Raw genomic sequence first — 17,496 nt, forward strand, 5'->3', positions numbered from 1 at the left:
GGCACGACGGCATACGACGCCAGTGCACCAGGGAGAAACCGGGCAGAGGGACCAGGTGCTACTCCAGGTCAAACTCCGGACACGGGGGTTGACCCACACAGGGATTACTGGAACAGGCAGGTTAGGCTGGCACAGACTGGTGGATATAAGCGAACACGGCAGGTATGCAGACGGGTGGATACAGGCGAATATGCAGGCAGGGAGGTACTGGCCGAAAGGACGGGCTGGAGCACAGAGAGGACAAGACCCAGTACAGACTGGGTCACAGAAACAGAACCGCAGATGCGGTAGCCAAACACAGCAGAGAGGGAACGCCCGAAGCGGTGTGCAGAAGCAGAGCAGGACAGGACTGCCGGAGCAGCGAGCAGATGCAGAGCAGAAAGAGCAGGAGCGGCAAGCAAGGCAAGAGCAGAGTGGAAACCGCAGAGCGGTAAACAAGGCAGGAGCAGAGCAGAAACCGCAAGAGCGGCAAGCTAAGCAGGAGCAGAGCGGAAACCGAAGAGCGGTAAACAAGGCAGGAGCAGAGCGGAAACCGCAGAGCGGTAGGCGAGGCAGAAGCAGAGCGGCTAGAACCGCCGGAGCGGCGAACGAGACAAGGCAAGGGGATAGGACTCTGTTCACAAAGAACAGACGGAGAAGGAAAGGCAGAACCAGAAGCACACAAAGTACTTACAAAGAAGTAGCGAGCGTACACTAAATACACAACAGAGGTACAGAGACGACGAGAAGGAATTTAGGAGCAAGTTCAGACTCTGCAGAAAGACGCAGAAAACAGACAGAGGGAAAAGGGAGAAAAGGCTAAAGTAGAAACGAGGCACAGACAACTGGGAACCGAGGAACGGGAACAAATACAGCAAGGCTGGGACACAAACAGGACTCTGTTCAGACGGGAACAGATACCGCAAGGCACAGACAACTGGAAACAGAGGAACGGGAACAAATACAGCAAGGCTGGGACACAAACAGGACTCTGTTCAGACGGGAACAGATACCGCAAGGCACAGACAGGCAGATCTAGGAATACAGCCCCTAGAAGGCGAAAGAACAGGCTAGAAGCGTGTTCACAAGAACAGACCACAGTTCAGACACAGAACTGGAGAACAGGCAGGAAAACAGGATAGGACCTGGCATGTCAGAGACAAAAAGCCAACTGACAGGACACAATGCTCAGGCGCCATCTTGAGGAAGAAGGTGGTATAAATACCCAAAGATGGACAGCAATAGGCTGAAGGTGCAACAGGGGCGTGTCCGCAGCAGGTACAAGAAACAGGAAGTTCAGCGGGCGTCGCCCTATGCAGCCAAAACAGACAAACAGACAGCAAGGAGGGAAGCCAGAGAGACATTCTGGACTGGAGATCAAGTGCGCGCTCTTGCACAGTGGGAGATGGACCACCATGCAAGGACGCCGCCAGGTATGTTACACCTATAAGCTTGTCTTCAGCATGTTAGGTGCTGAAGAGGTTAATCAGCCATTTTGGATGGGTTTTTTGTGAGTGGTTGTAAGATGAGTGGAATGGCCACTCACAGTATCTTCACCTATAGGGCGTGCCTGGAGAAGTTAAATCTCCAGCTACTGAGTTTTTCTTTCCTGTGATATGTTTGGAGACAGAGGAGTCTCCTGTGTGGTACTTCAGTGAGAGCTGAAGTAGATTATAACTTGAGTGGACGAATCCCGCATGCATAAAGACTGTGCTATACTTTATCTTTTGTTTTGCCGTTAAACACGCTGGCATATTTTGTTGAACCTGCAGTGCTTTATGCCATACTGAATAAACCTGCAGACGAAAACGTTCCTGTGTCTACCTCTGGAAGTAGCTGAGTGAGTCAGTCTACCACAGTATATATTCTTACACATATTATTCAGTATAATATGTACAGGTGCTCCAATTATACCAATGAAGATACACATTTAGTATAGATTACAAGCTTAAAAAAAATGTTTCAAACTCACAATCTACCCTGATGACAATTTACGAACGCAAAACAGACGAGAAGCTTGAAGGTTGAACAGATTTAAGTACCCAATAAGTAAATCCAATATCACATTATCTTGCCTGTGAACTCTAATGCCACAAATTGGTTGGAGCAATCTAAAAATGAATATTGACCCTTTAACGAGCACCTGATTTGGTATTAGAAGCCAAGCCAGAAACTCCATCTACGGACACATGTTTTGATATTCTTTCTCCTCATCAGTGCAATACAGGAGATCTCGTTTGGATGGGTGAGAGGCGTCTGAAAGGATTCTAATGGGTAGAAGTTCTCTTTGTGCACAGTGCCAAGTCAGTGTAAGAAGACTTATAAGCCATGCATTGCTCCTCTGGGAATTTCAATATGCAAATAGCCTCTTCAGAAAGTAAGAGGACAGAAGCTTAAGTGCCATCTATTGGATGTAGCAAACCTAAAAGTTGACTTAACTGAAACAATACATTTTGGTCAAATGCTGCTTTAAAAAAAAGAAAACTCTAGTAAAACACAAACTTTTGCTATCTCTCAGGGAGAATAAAGAAACTGCAAGATATAATATAACTGCACATCAGAGGAAATGCTTCAAGAATCTAAATTAAAACCTGATTGTAGACATCAATGGTGCATTTGAAGAACATGCACGTGTTAAAAGAGCAGATGTTGTATTAATCCAGTGAAGACTGAGGTTATCAATCAGTCATCTCCATTCAATTCGCAAAGCCTTTCATTTTAAGGTCAGAGAGAACAAAGAAAATATTGATTGAAATTAAAAGGCTATTCATTTTCATGGGGTGGGAAAGAACTGGACACTTGTCAATCACACATCATAAAGGTGGGATCAGTGGGGGTCATGGCCCCTAACAACCAGGTAAGAATGATTTAGTAATAAGAGGCAAAACACCTTCAGGCAGCCTTCAGACTGGAAAAAATAAAAAAGTTACACAAAAAGGTTCACATGTGCAGTTGTCATCCGCTTGTAAATGGTTCCAGTATTTTAAAAGTAAAAAAAAAAAAATGGATCTGTTACAAAAAAGTGGAGTATACATGGATGCACTCTATAGCTTCCGTTTTGCATCCATTGGAGTCTCTGTACACCTCTAGAGTTTTGGGCATGCGCAGAACTGAGAAAACAAATTTGTTAATAGATGACATAATAGATGACCACTCGTTATGTTTCTGATAGACTAATGCTTGAAAAAGAAAATGGATCCAGTTGTAATAGGTGTTTTAGGCTACACAAAAGTTGTGCACACTACCCATCTCCCCTATGCAAGTTCTTAGCCGTACTTGTCCCTCACTTTAATTGTATAGTACTTACTGTTATTATTGTTGATGCAATAAAACTTTATTATTAGTCTTATGCTCATTTTTTTTTTATTTTACCCTCCTATGAGGCTTGATGCATTGATTCTCGCTACATATGAGGTGGCCTTGAAGAACCTTTTTGGTTTCACATTATTATTCTAGGAGCTATAACCTTCTACTTTTGGTGGAATTTTGTAGGTTAACAGACTTCTAATTCAATGGAGTCTGTCGAGCACCAGTGTTTTCTATCGTACAATGCATAAATCGGTGTTGTGGTTTCTACAGGTAAAAGCCTCAAATGTAGTGTGAACTCCGCATAAGGTCGAGTTCAGACAAATGTTGAAATGATTGTGCTTTGGGCACTTGTCTCATCCTCCACTCTTCCCCCAATGCAGACATGCACTCTTCTTCTCATTAATGGATGAGAATAGTGCATGCTGTGGTGATTCTTCTCTGTGAAAAAAAATGCTCAACGCACTTACACATTCACTAAGCATGAAAACGGGATTCAGAAGATACCCCAACAAAGCCATAGACTGCCAGGACTCAGCTTTATAGTGTCCGTCCTCTCAAGCAGGTACAGGAATGGAGTGGACTACATCCCTGATTGTAAACAGGGACACTTTATGAGCAGCCCTACTGATTTACTCTGGTCAATGTACTGTCAGATTTTTTTTCTGAGAGCAGCATAATGTAGGGACAGACACCCAGATCCCAACGATGTGTCACTTACTGGGCTGATTGCTTTGGTAATCAGAAGATTATCACTGGAAAAATAAGCCTGCTGCCATGTATTCCTTAATACTCATAGACTCTGTATAACCCTACCCCCACCACTGATTGGCAGCTTTCTGTGTACACTGTGCATAGGCAAAAAAAAAAACACCTAAATCAGTGGTGTGGGTGGGATTTTACAGAGTTCAATAATCAGAGAACTAGTAAATCTGCCACAAATAAAAGTTATTTTATCAAAACTACAGCAAGCAGCCCAATAAGTAACAGAGCAACACAGTGCTAGAATCAGGGTCTCTGCTGCGATATTATATTTCTCTCAGATGTAGCAAAATCCTGGTGACAGTTTCCCTTTAATTAGATCCCAATTTTGTACATTTGTCTGTTTTTGAATTCGAACATCTGAATGGGACCACTGGCTATTATAGAGTCAGGGGTAGTCAGATATCAAGATGATGTTTATACGAAGCAAAATCAAGTGGGAATACCGGAGGTTATTTATTAGCCTTTTAACACAGGTAGACCATGCTTCAGATGAGCACTGAGCAATCTGTAATAGATCGTTCACTGTACATAGGTAGCCATTGTTCTCGGCAGTGCAGGTCCTGTTTGCATAGGACAATAGGCAAACCAAAAGATCTTTTCACAGAACGAGTGTTTTGTTTGTTTGTCAGGTGATCAGCAATTGGTTTAGACTGCACAATTCATAGGAAAGCTCGTTCATGATAATCCTGCAGAGTAAAAGCACCTTAAACCTTAAAAATAACTTTGGAGTAGTACTCGCACATTAAAAGACTAGCATGTGAAAGGGGTTGTCCAAACAAGGACATCAAGCCCCCTGTATCAATGCAGGGGAAGGGAGCATGCGCGACCCCAGAACCATTACCTTTCTATGGAAATGGTCGTCATTCACGTAACTTGTGGAAAAATCCCCTTTCCCCACCTTCTAGTTTTTGACTGATAGGGCGTGTCTAAGTTACCTTAAAGCCCCCCATACACAATAGATCAATTACATAGTACACAACTCCACATACAGGTGCATCTCACAAAATTAGAATATCACCAAAAAGTTAATTTATTTCAGTCCTTCAATACAAAAAGTGAAACTATTGCCCCGAGCAAGTATTGAGTGCATTTACTGAACATACATTTCAGTAGGCCAACATTCTGGATTTTAAAAACATTTTTCAATTATTCTAATTTACTGAGATAATGACTTTTGTGTTTTCATTGGCTGTAAGCCATAATCATCAACATTAACAGAAATAAACACTTGAAATAGATCACTATGTTTGTAATGACTCTATATGATATGGAGTTTCACTTTTTGTATTGAAGAACTGAAATAACTTAACTTTTTGATGATATTCTAATTTAGTGAGATGCACCTGTACATGAATGATCAAATCTGCCAAGTGCTACTGGCAGGTCTGGCTGATGTCAGTCTAATGTGTATGGTCCGAGGTTAGTATTGGTCATCAGATATTGATAGGAGAAAGTCTGAGGAACCCAAAGAACAGGCCAACCTGAGTCCTATTTTTAGTAGTACTGTAAGCCATGCATGTTGCTGATGAGAATATTAGCTCGCTTTTGTATTCAGTACTGCTGTTATTTTTAGGCTTTAATGAGCACTTCCACATCTGACTACCCTTGGTGCATTTAAGATCATCACACAGTGTAAAAATGCTGCCAATCACTTTACTCTATGTGCCCAAAAAGCAGAAATGCTCCGGATTTTTTCCGCTTCTCCCTGGCATGCGGATTTTACATGCGTTTTTCCCACCAGGTAGAAGCGTTTGTCAAGCGTTTTTGCATGCATTTCTGCATGGGGGTTATCAAGCGCTTTTCCAAGCGATTTTAGCATCACTTGGAAAAGTGCTTGACAACTTGGTTACACTATATAAATCCATGCAACCGGCATGTATTTATATAGTGTGACCAAGTTAATAGAATAAAAATGGTAAAAAGAATATAAATGGCAAAAAAAACAAAAAACAAAACATAATACTCACCTTCCGATGGCCCCCGGTCTCCTTCTCCGGTGCGTCCAGTGTCTTGGGCGGCTCGCGGTGGTGTAAAGGGACCTTCCATGACGTCATTTAGTCATGTGACAGGTCACGCGACCGCTGACGTCTGTGGTCGTGTGACCTGTCACATGACTAAATGACGTCATGGAAGGTCCTTTTACACCACCGCGAGCCGCCCAAGACACCAGACGAACTGTATAGGAGACCAGGGGCCATCAGAAGGTGAGTATAATGTTTTTTTATTTTAATTCTTTTTAACTACAGGTTCTATGGTACCCGGGTCCGGAGGAGAGAGTCTCCTCTTCTCCAGACCCGGGTACCATCCGCACATTGAATCGCTTAATATCCGCATGTGTATATGTCATCATGCGGATACTATGCGATTCAATGCAAATCAATGGCGGCAATTACGCCACGTTTCCGCAAAATGAATGGACATGCTGCGGATTTTTCCGCAATGATAATCCGCAGCGGAAATTTCCGCAGCACATGCGGATTAACATTGGGAACCATGGGGCACGTATTACCAAGCGTTTTTTAAACGTTTTTGCTGCGGAAATTCCGTGGCAGAAACGCCTGAAAAACGCATAGTGGGCACGCAGCATTACTGTAAAATGTTGCATTTGCTATTCTCTACAATTAACGGGAACCTATAGTTTTTTGTTTTTATGTTTCCTACATACCTAAGCGCGCTGCCGATCACTCAAGTACTGAGACAACCATTGAAAGCTTTAAACACTGCTCTGATGAGCTCACTTCTGCAAGCACGTGCACAGGCTCACGTACAAGCAAATGAATAGGCTCATAGAACTATTGAGCCCAAGTGCCACTCTATGCATCTTAACCATTCAAACGTAATAAAAATGAGAGTGCTCACGTTTGCATGATGTAGATATTTCCAGGTTGAAATCACATCATATGCAGGTGAGCTAAGGCGAAGTGCACAGTGCTTTTTATCTTTTTATTTTATATATACCGTACTTACATTGACATTCTCATAGGCTCCAATTCACTGAACGGAGGCCAACGGTGTGCTTGTTGATCTTCCATCAGGCACCTATAGGTCTACAGACTGTTTTACTAAACAAGAAAACTTGGCAGACTTTTATAGAGAGCCATTGCATAAGCAAGGCGAGCAGACCAAAAGTTTCACAAACTGACTTGTTAGAAAGGATTGTATAACATATGCTGGAAGTCACCGATTTCTCTAGTACTATATATTACTGCGCGGTAGTCTACGGAGATTTCACAATTCCTTTGTTTTGTACTTTTGCAAATTGCCATTTCAGATTCCACACATATTATTCACCATATGAGAATATTGCATGAGGTATGTACACACGAAGCGTTTTTACTGCGTTTCCTCGGCTGTTTTTCCGCTGCGAAAACGCTTGTTAATAGGTCTGCCAGCTATAGCAATGGTAATCCTGATGTGCTGTGCACATGATGCAGAAATTTTCGCTCAGGATTGCCATTGCGGTAAAAACTGCAGCATGACCATTGTGATTTGAATTGAACCCGAAAAATCCGCAGGTATAATATTTATACCCGCGGATTTGCTGCTTTTCAATTAAAGCCAATAGGCGCAAATTCGCGGTGGAAACGCGGTGCGGGTGGTACCTGGGTCGGGAGAGGAGACTACTGCTCTCATCCGACCGCCACTCCCACTGATAACAGCGAGAGCGGCGCGGTTGGGAGGAGCAGTAGTCTCCTCAGCCAAGCCGGCTACCATGTGGTGTATAAAAAAAAAAAAAACAAAAAAAAAAAAAACACAACAACACAAAACACTATACTCACCTGTCCAGCCCACCCCCCCCACCCCACACACACCACACCACACCACACACACACCACACACCCAGTGTCCTCCTGGTCCCTGGCAATGTTCTCCTCGCTCGCTCCCAGCAGTGTACTGCGCTGCCAGGACCTGCAGTCACAAGAGCGATCAGCTGATCACTCACGTGACCTCACCGTGGGAACATTCTGAATAATGTTCCCACCAGTACTGGTGGTGAGCTCACCGGGGCTGATCAGCTGATCTTCAGCTAATGAACCCCAGTGACCCAGTGTCTTCTACAGCAGTGACATCAGGGATTGCTGAGGTCACTGCTGTAGAGGTGACCCGTATCGCCAAGGGACAATCGGCGTAATTGTGGACTGCGTCGTGATGGCGGACAGGTGAGGGATATGGTTGTTTGCTTTTTACTTTTTTTTCAGAAGATCGATGGCTTCGCGGACAGAGTAGAATAAAAAATTTTTTTTTTTTAAAAACCATGTGTTTTTTTATTTCATTAAAATACTTTATTCTGGCCGTGTCTTTTATTGAAAAGGCGGCAATAACTTTACTACGCAGTTAGTAATGGGGGCGTCTAATAGATGCCCTCCATTACTAATATGGGCTTCACGTCAGCCTCCAATACAAGGCTGACGTCAACCCCAACCTCATTACAGCACTCGCCACCACTACAGGGCAGCGGGAAGAGCGGAGACTAAGCGCCAGATTTGGCGCATCTTAAGAAGCGCCAGTTCTGGGACTGCTGAGGGGTGATATTTATAGCCGTGAAGGGGGCTAGTATCCATGGCCCCTTCCCTGGCTATTAATATCAGCCCGCAGCTGTCTGTTTAGCCTTTTCTGGTTAGATTTTATAGGGGGACCCCACGTCAATTTTTTCTGGGCTCCCCCTGTAATCTAGCCAGTAAAGGCTAAACAAACAGCTGATATTAATAGCCAGGGAACATTTTTTTTTGCTAATGGCCCCTTCTCCTGCTATCAGCCCCCAGCTTTCCCTCTGCTGGTTATAAAAATAACGCGGGAGGCCACGCCATTTTTTTGAATTTTAGGCTGTGTGCCCTCGATCCGGATATAGCAGCGCTTTGGACGCCTATTTTTTGCTGCGTCCAAAACGTTGCATTCTATTGAACGCAGGTAAACCCACATGTATTCACTGAACCGCATTCAATACATTCTAGTGGTCAAATTTATGTTGCGGAGACTAGCAACTCCGCAAGAGTATTTGACATGCTGCGGTCCTGAAAGACGCGCCATATGTCAGTGTCGACGGGTGATCCGCAGCCTCTGATGCACGCATAGAGGACATGGGATTTCTAGAGATCCCATCCACTATACCGTAACATCTGGACGCTGCGTGTTTGTACATAAAGAGCAGCACAGATTCATCTCAACTAAAAGCCGAGATCCTTATATCTGGAATGGAACAGACATTTATAGGACATTTCATAACTTGCCCAAATTCTTATGAAAACATTTACAGCACATCCTGCATTGTTCTACTGTACCCAATTTATTATATTTTTAGGAGTCGGGGTCAGTCCATTTTATACCGACTCCACAGCCCTGGTTATCAGGGAACAGTCCCAGAATAGGTGAAAGATAGTTCCTCTCAATGAGGCACATCTCCAACACATGGGAGAAATAGTTGAGTCTGGTTTATGTAGTAGCAGAAATGGAGGATCTTATATTGGTTCTCTTTGTAAGTGATACAGGATGCCGTAATAGCTGCTCTTGATCAAACAAGTCTCCAGTCAGCATCACTTAGAGTTCAACCCAAACAGCTTTCCCATTGAGCATATATGGATGTCTAATCAAGGAATTATCATTGGGATTTTGTAAATTATATACATTAGAAATGAAGCCTTTTGTTGAGGGACCGATTCTACAGAGTCTTTCAAAATATATTGAAAAAGAAACCTGTAAGCTATGGAATAGGGATGAGGTAAAATGCCTAATCTTAAAGGGGTTGTCCTCTACTAGGATAACTGCTTCTCATACCCCACGCTTGGCCCTGATAAAATAAAAAAAAGCTTATACTCGCCTCCCATGCCGTCGCCGTTCCCAGTGTCGGTACTCTCCCTCCCCGGGACTCCCGTGCGGTTTTGTGACGTGATGCCGGCGCCCAATCAGCGCTGGAGTCCCTGTCTCCGCCTTCATACGAATTGAACATGAAGAAGAAGTCAGAGAGCAGCCGCAGCCCGGACTTCCTATTCTTGTTCAATTCCACAGGAGGCGAGGACAGTGACACCGGCGGCGATTGGGCGCCGGCATCACATGTCACAACAGCGCACGAGAGCCCCGGGGAGAGCGAGTGCCGACACCAATGGAACGGCACTGGAAAGGGAGGCGAGTATAACCATTTTTATTTTATTGGGCCAAGTATGGGGTATGAGAAGGGATTGTCCTAGTAGTAGACTATATTGGAATAATGAGAGTTTACTAACAAAGTTTAGATTTCATCTCATCATACGTGAGCCTTGTCCTGGTTATATAGTTAGTTATATCTGCAAAATTAAACTGACCAGTGTGGGCACAAATACTTGTTAAGAGGGGGTCAAGCTTTCAGGGAAATTTGTGTGAAATAGGAAGGATGTAAGGGGGTAGCTTGTGGAACACAATTTGACATTTTTAGAGTAAGTTCTCCAAATGCCTCTGGTGAGATCCATTGGGCCAAGGAGTTGATTTGAAAGAGGATTATATGAACCATTCCATATCAGAGTTAGGCTGTGCTGGTGCAAGTCAAAGTTTATCAATTTTCATCCATTCCGTATAGGCAGGTTTAGAGGACCATGCTTGGACTCTGTGTAAATGAGTAGCTTAATAATAGTGTACAAAGTGACCGGTACCTAAACCACCCGTATTTTTACTCATCAGCAGAATTGACTTTGGAATTCTGTGGTGCTCTCCTGCCTTTAAAGTAGCTGCTTAGAATGATCTTAACTCTCTGAGTGGGACATGTATGGGTAAAGTAACGTTTTAAACATATAATAATTTTAGAAGAATGGACATTTTATTGCTGAAAAATGGCGAGATAGGGGTAGGGACATCCATCTTGTCAAGAGGGAACTGATTTCTTTATAGAGTGATGGAAAATTATTCTCAGAGAGTTGAAAATGAGGATGTGAGATTAATTCCTTAATTTTTAAGAGTGGTATCTTTCCAATGGTATTTGAAGTTAATACATAGGAGATTCAATTGAGGATCTGGTATATTTATTGAGAGCGCTTCAGTTTTACTTGTGTTTGTTTTGCGGCCTGACAAAGTACCAAATTCTGATAAAATGGAATGTAAATTAAAGGAGAGAGGTGAGGATTGGTGAGAGTTAGGAGAAGATCTGCAAAAAGAGAGTCTGAATTTTCGATCTTTTACCCGAACCCCTGGGATTTACATTTCTATGTAATATGAGATGCAACAGACTGTGCTATTGTATAAAGTGGCATCAAATAAAGTTTATATTCCGTGATACAGTTTTATAAACACAGAATGGCATTCATCACAGTCATCCATTAACATTTCCTAAGGGAGCTTTTCCTAGACTATGCATTTAATGGGAGGGAAAAAAACAAAGTCAAACCTAACATTTCTAAAAATGCCCCAAAGTGAGCCTTAATTTGAAGGAAATCTGTCAGCAGCATGATGCAGGGGCTGAGACCCTGATTCCAGCAATGTGTCACCTACAAGACCGTGTTTCAATAAAATCATTGTTTTATTAGGAGATCATCATTGCAGGACTAGGTGTTTGATGTTATATAGCCATTCTTCTCAGTATAATCCCATCTCCAACATGGATTAGCAGCTTTCTGTCAATGTACAGTGTTCTCAGAAAGCTGCCAGTGATGTGGGCAGGAGAAAACCGTGATTTATCTAGACTACAGCAAGAAGCCCAGTAAGGGTATGTGCACATGACATCTATATTAAACAGACTTTGCAAGAACCATAGGAAAACGCTTCCAAAAACTTGGCAGCAGCCAAAACTGTATGAAAATTGCTCAGGAAACGACCTAAAAACGCCCCACAAAAGATGCTTCAGGAAAAGGAAAAAAAATGCCAGTTTCCTGAAGCTTCTTCTGTTTGAAATACTCAGCAGGTTCACCTGAGGTTATAAGGCAGTGTGTGCACATACCCTAAGTGACACATCAGGGTCTCTGGCCCTCTATGTTTATCTCAGATCAGTCAAATTAAAGGGAATCTGTCAGCAGGTTTTTGCTGTGTAATCTGAAGACAGCATGAGGTAGGGGTTAAAACACAGGTTTCAGCAATGCCTCTTATCAAGCTCCAAGGTTCTGTTTGCTTACAATGATTGTTTTAGCACCAAGAGCTTATCATTGCTGGGACACAGCAGTGTGCTTCCTGGTCACACTCCGCCCCCTGCCCCTGTGATAGGCAGCTCACTGTCTATGGACACTGTATATACAGAGCCTGGTGTGGGTGGGGAAAGCTTTCTAGATCTACTTGATTAAAGGGATTGTCCAGAACTTTTAAAAATATGCCAATGTGTTTTAATGATAAACAGTAATGATAAACAGAAGCTTCTTTCTAATCACTCCTGGTGCTGTTTCTGCTTGTAAGCGGCGCGGCTATCGGTGGCCGCCCACAGGCAGCACGTGACCCCCGGCTGCAGCCGGCTCTGACATCCGCTGACGTCACGACAAGTCCAGGCTGTGGGCGGGGTTACCCCGCACGTCACGCCCACCATCCACTGCGAGCTCTGCCTCTCCCCATTCATTGGAAAAGCATGCGGTCGTCATGTCAAGTGAGGCGTAGCTCAGTGCTGGGGTCCCCGTGTCACATCCAGCAGCCACCGCGGGGACCCCAGCGCTGAGTCACGCCTCACTTGACATGACGACAGCGGGGGGTCATGTGCTGCCTGTGAGCGGCCACCGATAGCGCCGCTTACAGGCAGAAACAGCACCAGGAGGTAATTAGAAAGAAGCTTCTATTTATCACATTGGCATATTTTTAAAAGTACTGGACAACCCCTATAAGGCTATGTGCCCACGATGCAGAAATGCTCCGGCTTTTTCCTGAGCGTTTCTGCATCTCCCAGGCAGAAAAAACGCATGTGGATTGTACATGCGGATTGTACATGCGTTTTCCTGCCAGGGACATGCGGATGTGAAGCGTTCTTCACTTGCATTTCCACATGCGGGTTGACAAGCGCTTTCCAACCGATTTTAGCATCACTTGGAAAGTGCTTGACAACTTGGTCACACTATATAAATCCATGCAAACAGCATGAATTTATATAGTGTGACCGAAAGAATGGTAAAAAATAAATATATACTTACCTTCTGATGGCCCCCAGAGTCCTTGTCTCGGCTTGCCGACAGCTTGCGGTAGATTTTTAAGGACCTGCTGATGTCAGCGGTCACGTGACTAAATGACGTCAGCACAGGTCCTTCAGTCCACCGCAAGCTGCCGGCAAGCCGAGACAAGGACACCGGGGGCCATCAGAAGGTAAGTATAATATTTATTTTTTATTTTATTCTTTTTTTTACAGGTTCTATGGTACCCGGGTCTGGATGAGAGTCTCCTCTTCTCCAGACCCGGGTACCATCTGCACATTGAAACGCATGGAATCCGCATGTACAGATGCAGTGATGCGGATTACATGCGTTCCAATGTAAGTCAATGGCGGCGAAAATGGCGTGCTTCCGCAAAATAACTGGTAGTGCTGCGGATTTTCCCGCAATGATAATCCGCAGCGAAAATTTCCGCAGCATGTGCACAGCACATGCGGATTATCATTGGGGAACATAGCAGACCTTCTACCAAGCGTTTTTTAAGCATTTCAGCAGCAGAATTACCGCTGCGGAAATGCTTAAAAAACGCATAGTGGACACACAGCCTAAACATCTAGAAGCTGTGATTGTGTCAGAATCGCTGCACTCAGTAATCTAAGTGATACATGGTTGGATTCAGGGTCTCTTTGCCTATACAGGCTGCTCTCAGATGAGGTAGCAAAAACCTGCTGACTTATTCCCTTGAAACCATCAGAGACAGGAGTCCTACAAAATTCTGCTTTTTTTTTAATTTGTCCAGCTTTATTATTATCTATACACACACTTGGGATATAAAAGTATGGTCACCAATATAACTCCCACAAGTGTTGTCATCCTGTTAAAGTCAGCCCAATTTCACTATCTATGCAGCAACATGCTGTCTGCCTTCACGGGTACATAACCTGCAGATACCCAATAAACAAGCCTGGAAAGCTGGGTGGTAGGCGGTGTAGGAGGATATATCTGGAGGTCATTCTGTTTTACTAGAAACAGAACTTTTCAATATTTTAAAGCTTTTTATTGATTTATTTATTTATTTTTTTTACAAAAACAGGTCTGCCACCCGGCACCCCTACACTGAGCTGTTTGTAGCTCCCATGGAGGCAAGAAGTAGAGAGTACATAGCAGAAAGGCAAGGGTCTGTATGCTGTGTAGCGGCCATTTTGGCTACTGAAGATCAGCTCCTATTCACTTCAATGGAACAGCAGCCACTACTCCGTGTGCATAAACGTGGTATTCTGGCTACGCAGACAGTTTTCCATTGGTTACCATGGGACTTGCCAACAGCTGGGAGTATTCTTATTAAAGTTCTGGACAGCCCCTTAAAGACCTGCAGTGAAATATGAGAAAGTCTACATAGATGTTTGATTTCCGGCTTTTTTTCTTTTTTAATCAAAGACAGGCTCTAGGTAGTGCATTCTTCTGACATATTCCCTTTAAGAACTTCAAAAATGTCTGTAAAAAATGTCTCAAATTGAAAAAGAAAAGGAAGGAGGCCAGAAGGTAGCTGGCTGGAATATCTACTGGCCAGAACAAGATGCTCACAAGGACATATTCCCAGGGGAGTCGGCACATAAATAATGACCAGTCTGACCGCGTCCATTCATCATACCAGGGAGAAGGCCATCGTGTTTCACTTGTATTTTTACAAACTTAGAAAGTGAGAAATAAGGAAGAGGCCACTTCCTTTTCGATACTCTAAAAACATTCCCGGAGGCTTGTATCACACATAGGGTTGACTTCACTAAGGATGGCGCTTCTTACACCAGTCTTAGGCCAAGTTCAGACCAACATATACAGAGTAGACTGTTTTTCATATAGCCCAAAAAATAACACATTTTTCATTCGCCATTCGGTTTTATATTGACAATTTAATAAAAAACTAAATACAGTTTCCTGTGTTAATAATTGCAATAGATCCGTAAAGATGGATGCCAAACAGATGGTAACCTGTAAGTGATCAGTCCTTTCTGCGCCTTTGGCTTATAATGGACGAGTGTGACCCGGAATACAGATCAGAGTAGAGGCTGCTGAGATTTTTTACATGTGGATCATTTGCCTGTGTGTAAAAAGGTTCATGTGAACTGTCGCTGACCTGCTTTGTCAGTGTGCTACCTGCTTTGGGTACTCTTGGACAGCACACGGACCAATTACAGCCTTGTCTGAACAAGCTCTTAAATCAGTAGCATGCAGAAATTCATGAAGAGGTGCAAACCCCTTAATAAATATGGCACATCGTGTGCTGTCCATGAGCCACAAACAGAAAGGCTATGTGCACACGATGCGTATTTCATGCGTATTTTGTGCGGAAAATTCCGCAGCGTAAACGCATGAATTACGCATGTTAGCCTTCTGCCATGGTCCCCTATGGCATTCCGCAATTGTAATGCCCACGCTGCGGAATTTTCCGCAGCGTTTTGTTGTGCGGAAAATTCCGCAGCATGTCAATTCTTTGTGCGTTTACGCATGCGGAATTGCCATCTACAATGCAGTAGAAAACGCAAGGCAATTCCGCATGTGCAAAACGCGCGAATTACGCGCGAAAAACGCATGCCAAATTCCGCATGCGTTTTCCAGGAAAAAGGACATGCGGAAATGAAGCGGAAATTTCCGCTTCAAATACGCATCGTGTGCACTTAGCCAAACTATTATTTTTTGTCCTTTATAACTTATGTAAATATTTGGAAATATTTTGAGTGCCTGTTGGCCCCTTTCTTTAGAGTAAACACCATCCGCTTCTAAGAAAAGCGATGTCGGCGGCATAAAATTGAACAAAATGCAAGATATAAAAATTTGTGACTTTTTATGAACAGAAAAGGCGCAAAAAGAAGGGGAAATTGTTTAATAAATCCCCCCCCCCCCCCCCCGTAGGGCCAGGGGATTATAGGAAAACCCAAAATCAATGCTGGGTGGGTTTTTCAGATAATCCACATATAAAACGTGGATTTTTGTGACGGATTAGCCGCAGAACTCACAAGTGGATTAACCCTACAGTAATCCAATAGAGATAATCCTCGGCTTTCAGCAAGTAATCTGTGAAAATAATCACCGTAATCAGGATGATAAAACCTACAGTATATACTGCACACTCCTGACACATGCCCTGCCGGCTACTAAATGTGTGAAGAAGGCCACTGCCCTGCGGACGGGCGAGGGTTGTGCCAACGCGGCAATCATTACACCTGTGCAACAGAGATCAACTCTGAAGTTCTGATATTCCCAGTAACATGGCCAATAAGCAATGGACAATCCCTTTAAGAACAGATCTAGAAGTTGTCACTCAGCTTTCCTGGCATCCTGAATGGCTGATGTGCCCAGTGATGTATACTAGTGCCATGCCCCAGGGTGGCAGTCAGGAGTCTGGTGACAGCCCCCTATGGGGACACAGCTTGCACCCAGCTTTCCCACACAGCTCACAAATGGCTGAAGACTAGACATAACAGTCATTACTGGGGCCATGTGCACACACCTGACGGTAATGGTGGGGTACACGACCACACAGGCACATGTCTATCAGCACAGCTACATGAGGCACATAGGAGCCAGGGCGCCCGGACACCACACTGCACCCACAACTAGCCTGCACAGGCACAGCCGCACTCACCTCTCCGCTGCCCCCCGCATGCAGCTGGCAGCAACCGGGAACCTCTCTTCTCACCAGCAGTGCCCTCACCAACCCGAGGCGCGCACCCACGCACCGACTCCCTCCCCCGCCACTGCCAGACTCACACAGGCCCCGCCCCCGCCAGGACGCGCACTAGTCTCCGCCCCTCAGGCCTGTGCCTGGCCGCAGGGTCTGGGTGTTCAGTGCTGTGGAGGCTGTGACCCACTATACGGCCGTGTCCTGCCTGCCAGTAGGATGTAGGGTCCGTGTACGGAGTCATGCTCACACGGTGCTGGCGGTGACGGAGGGAAAACAGCCCGTCATGAGCAATGGAGGCGAGAGCACAGAGCCCGGCACATAGAGACAGCAAGACCCGTGTGGGGAAGACACAGCCGGGAGGGGCCCAGGAAGCCCGTGTACAGCCAGAGACCTCACTATATGTGCCAGAATATCACCATACTATACTTATATATGTCATCATATCCTATATACCATAACCCCCACACTATATATGCTAGAATATCACCATACTATACTTATACTATGTATGTCATCATATCCTATCTACCATAACCCTCTCACACTATATATACCATAATATTATACTATATATACCATAATATTATACTATATATACCATAATAATCACCATACTATACTTATACTATGTATGTCATCATATCCTATATACCATAACCCCCACACTATATATACCATAATATTATACTATATATACCATAATAATCACCATACTATACTTATACTATGTATGTCATCATATCCTAT

General features: G+C 44.1%; 1 protein-coding gene across 1 annotated transcript in view; it reads right to left on the reverse strand.

Annotated features, from left to right (window-relative positions):
• Window positions 1-16,850, reverse strand: part of TPST2 (tyrosylprotein sulfotransferase 2) — a 54,941-nt gene extending 38,091 nt beyond the window's left edge. Inside the window, exon 1 of the mRNA XM_073673108.1 lies at window positions 16,711-16,850. The gene's annotated coding sequence lies outside the window, so the exon portion shown is untranslated. The remainder of the gene's footprint in view (window positions 1-16,710) is intronic.
• Window positions 16,851-17,496: the final 646 nt, after the last annotated feature.

This window comes from Phyllobates terribilis, unplaced genomic scaffold (genome assembly GCF_046119375.1).
Source record: "Phyllobates terribilis strain yellow unplaced genomic scaffold, ASM4611937v1 Scaffold_1__5_contigs__length_1240528914, whole genome shotgun sequence".
Taxonomy (NCBI): domain Eukaryota; kingdom Metazoa; phylum Chordata; class Amphibia; order Anura; family Dendrobatidae; genus Phyllobates; species Phyllobates terribilis.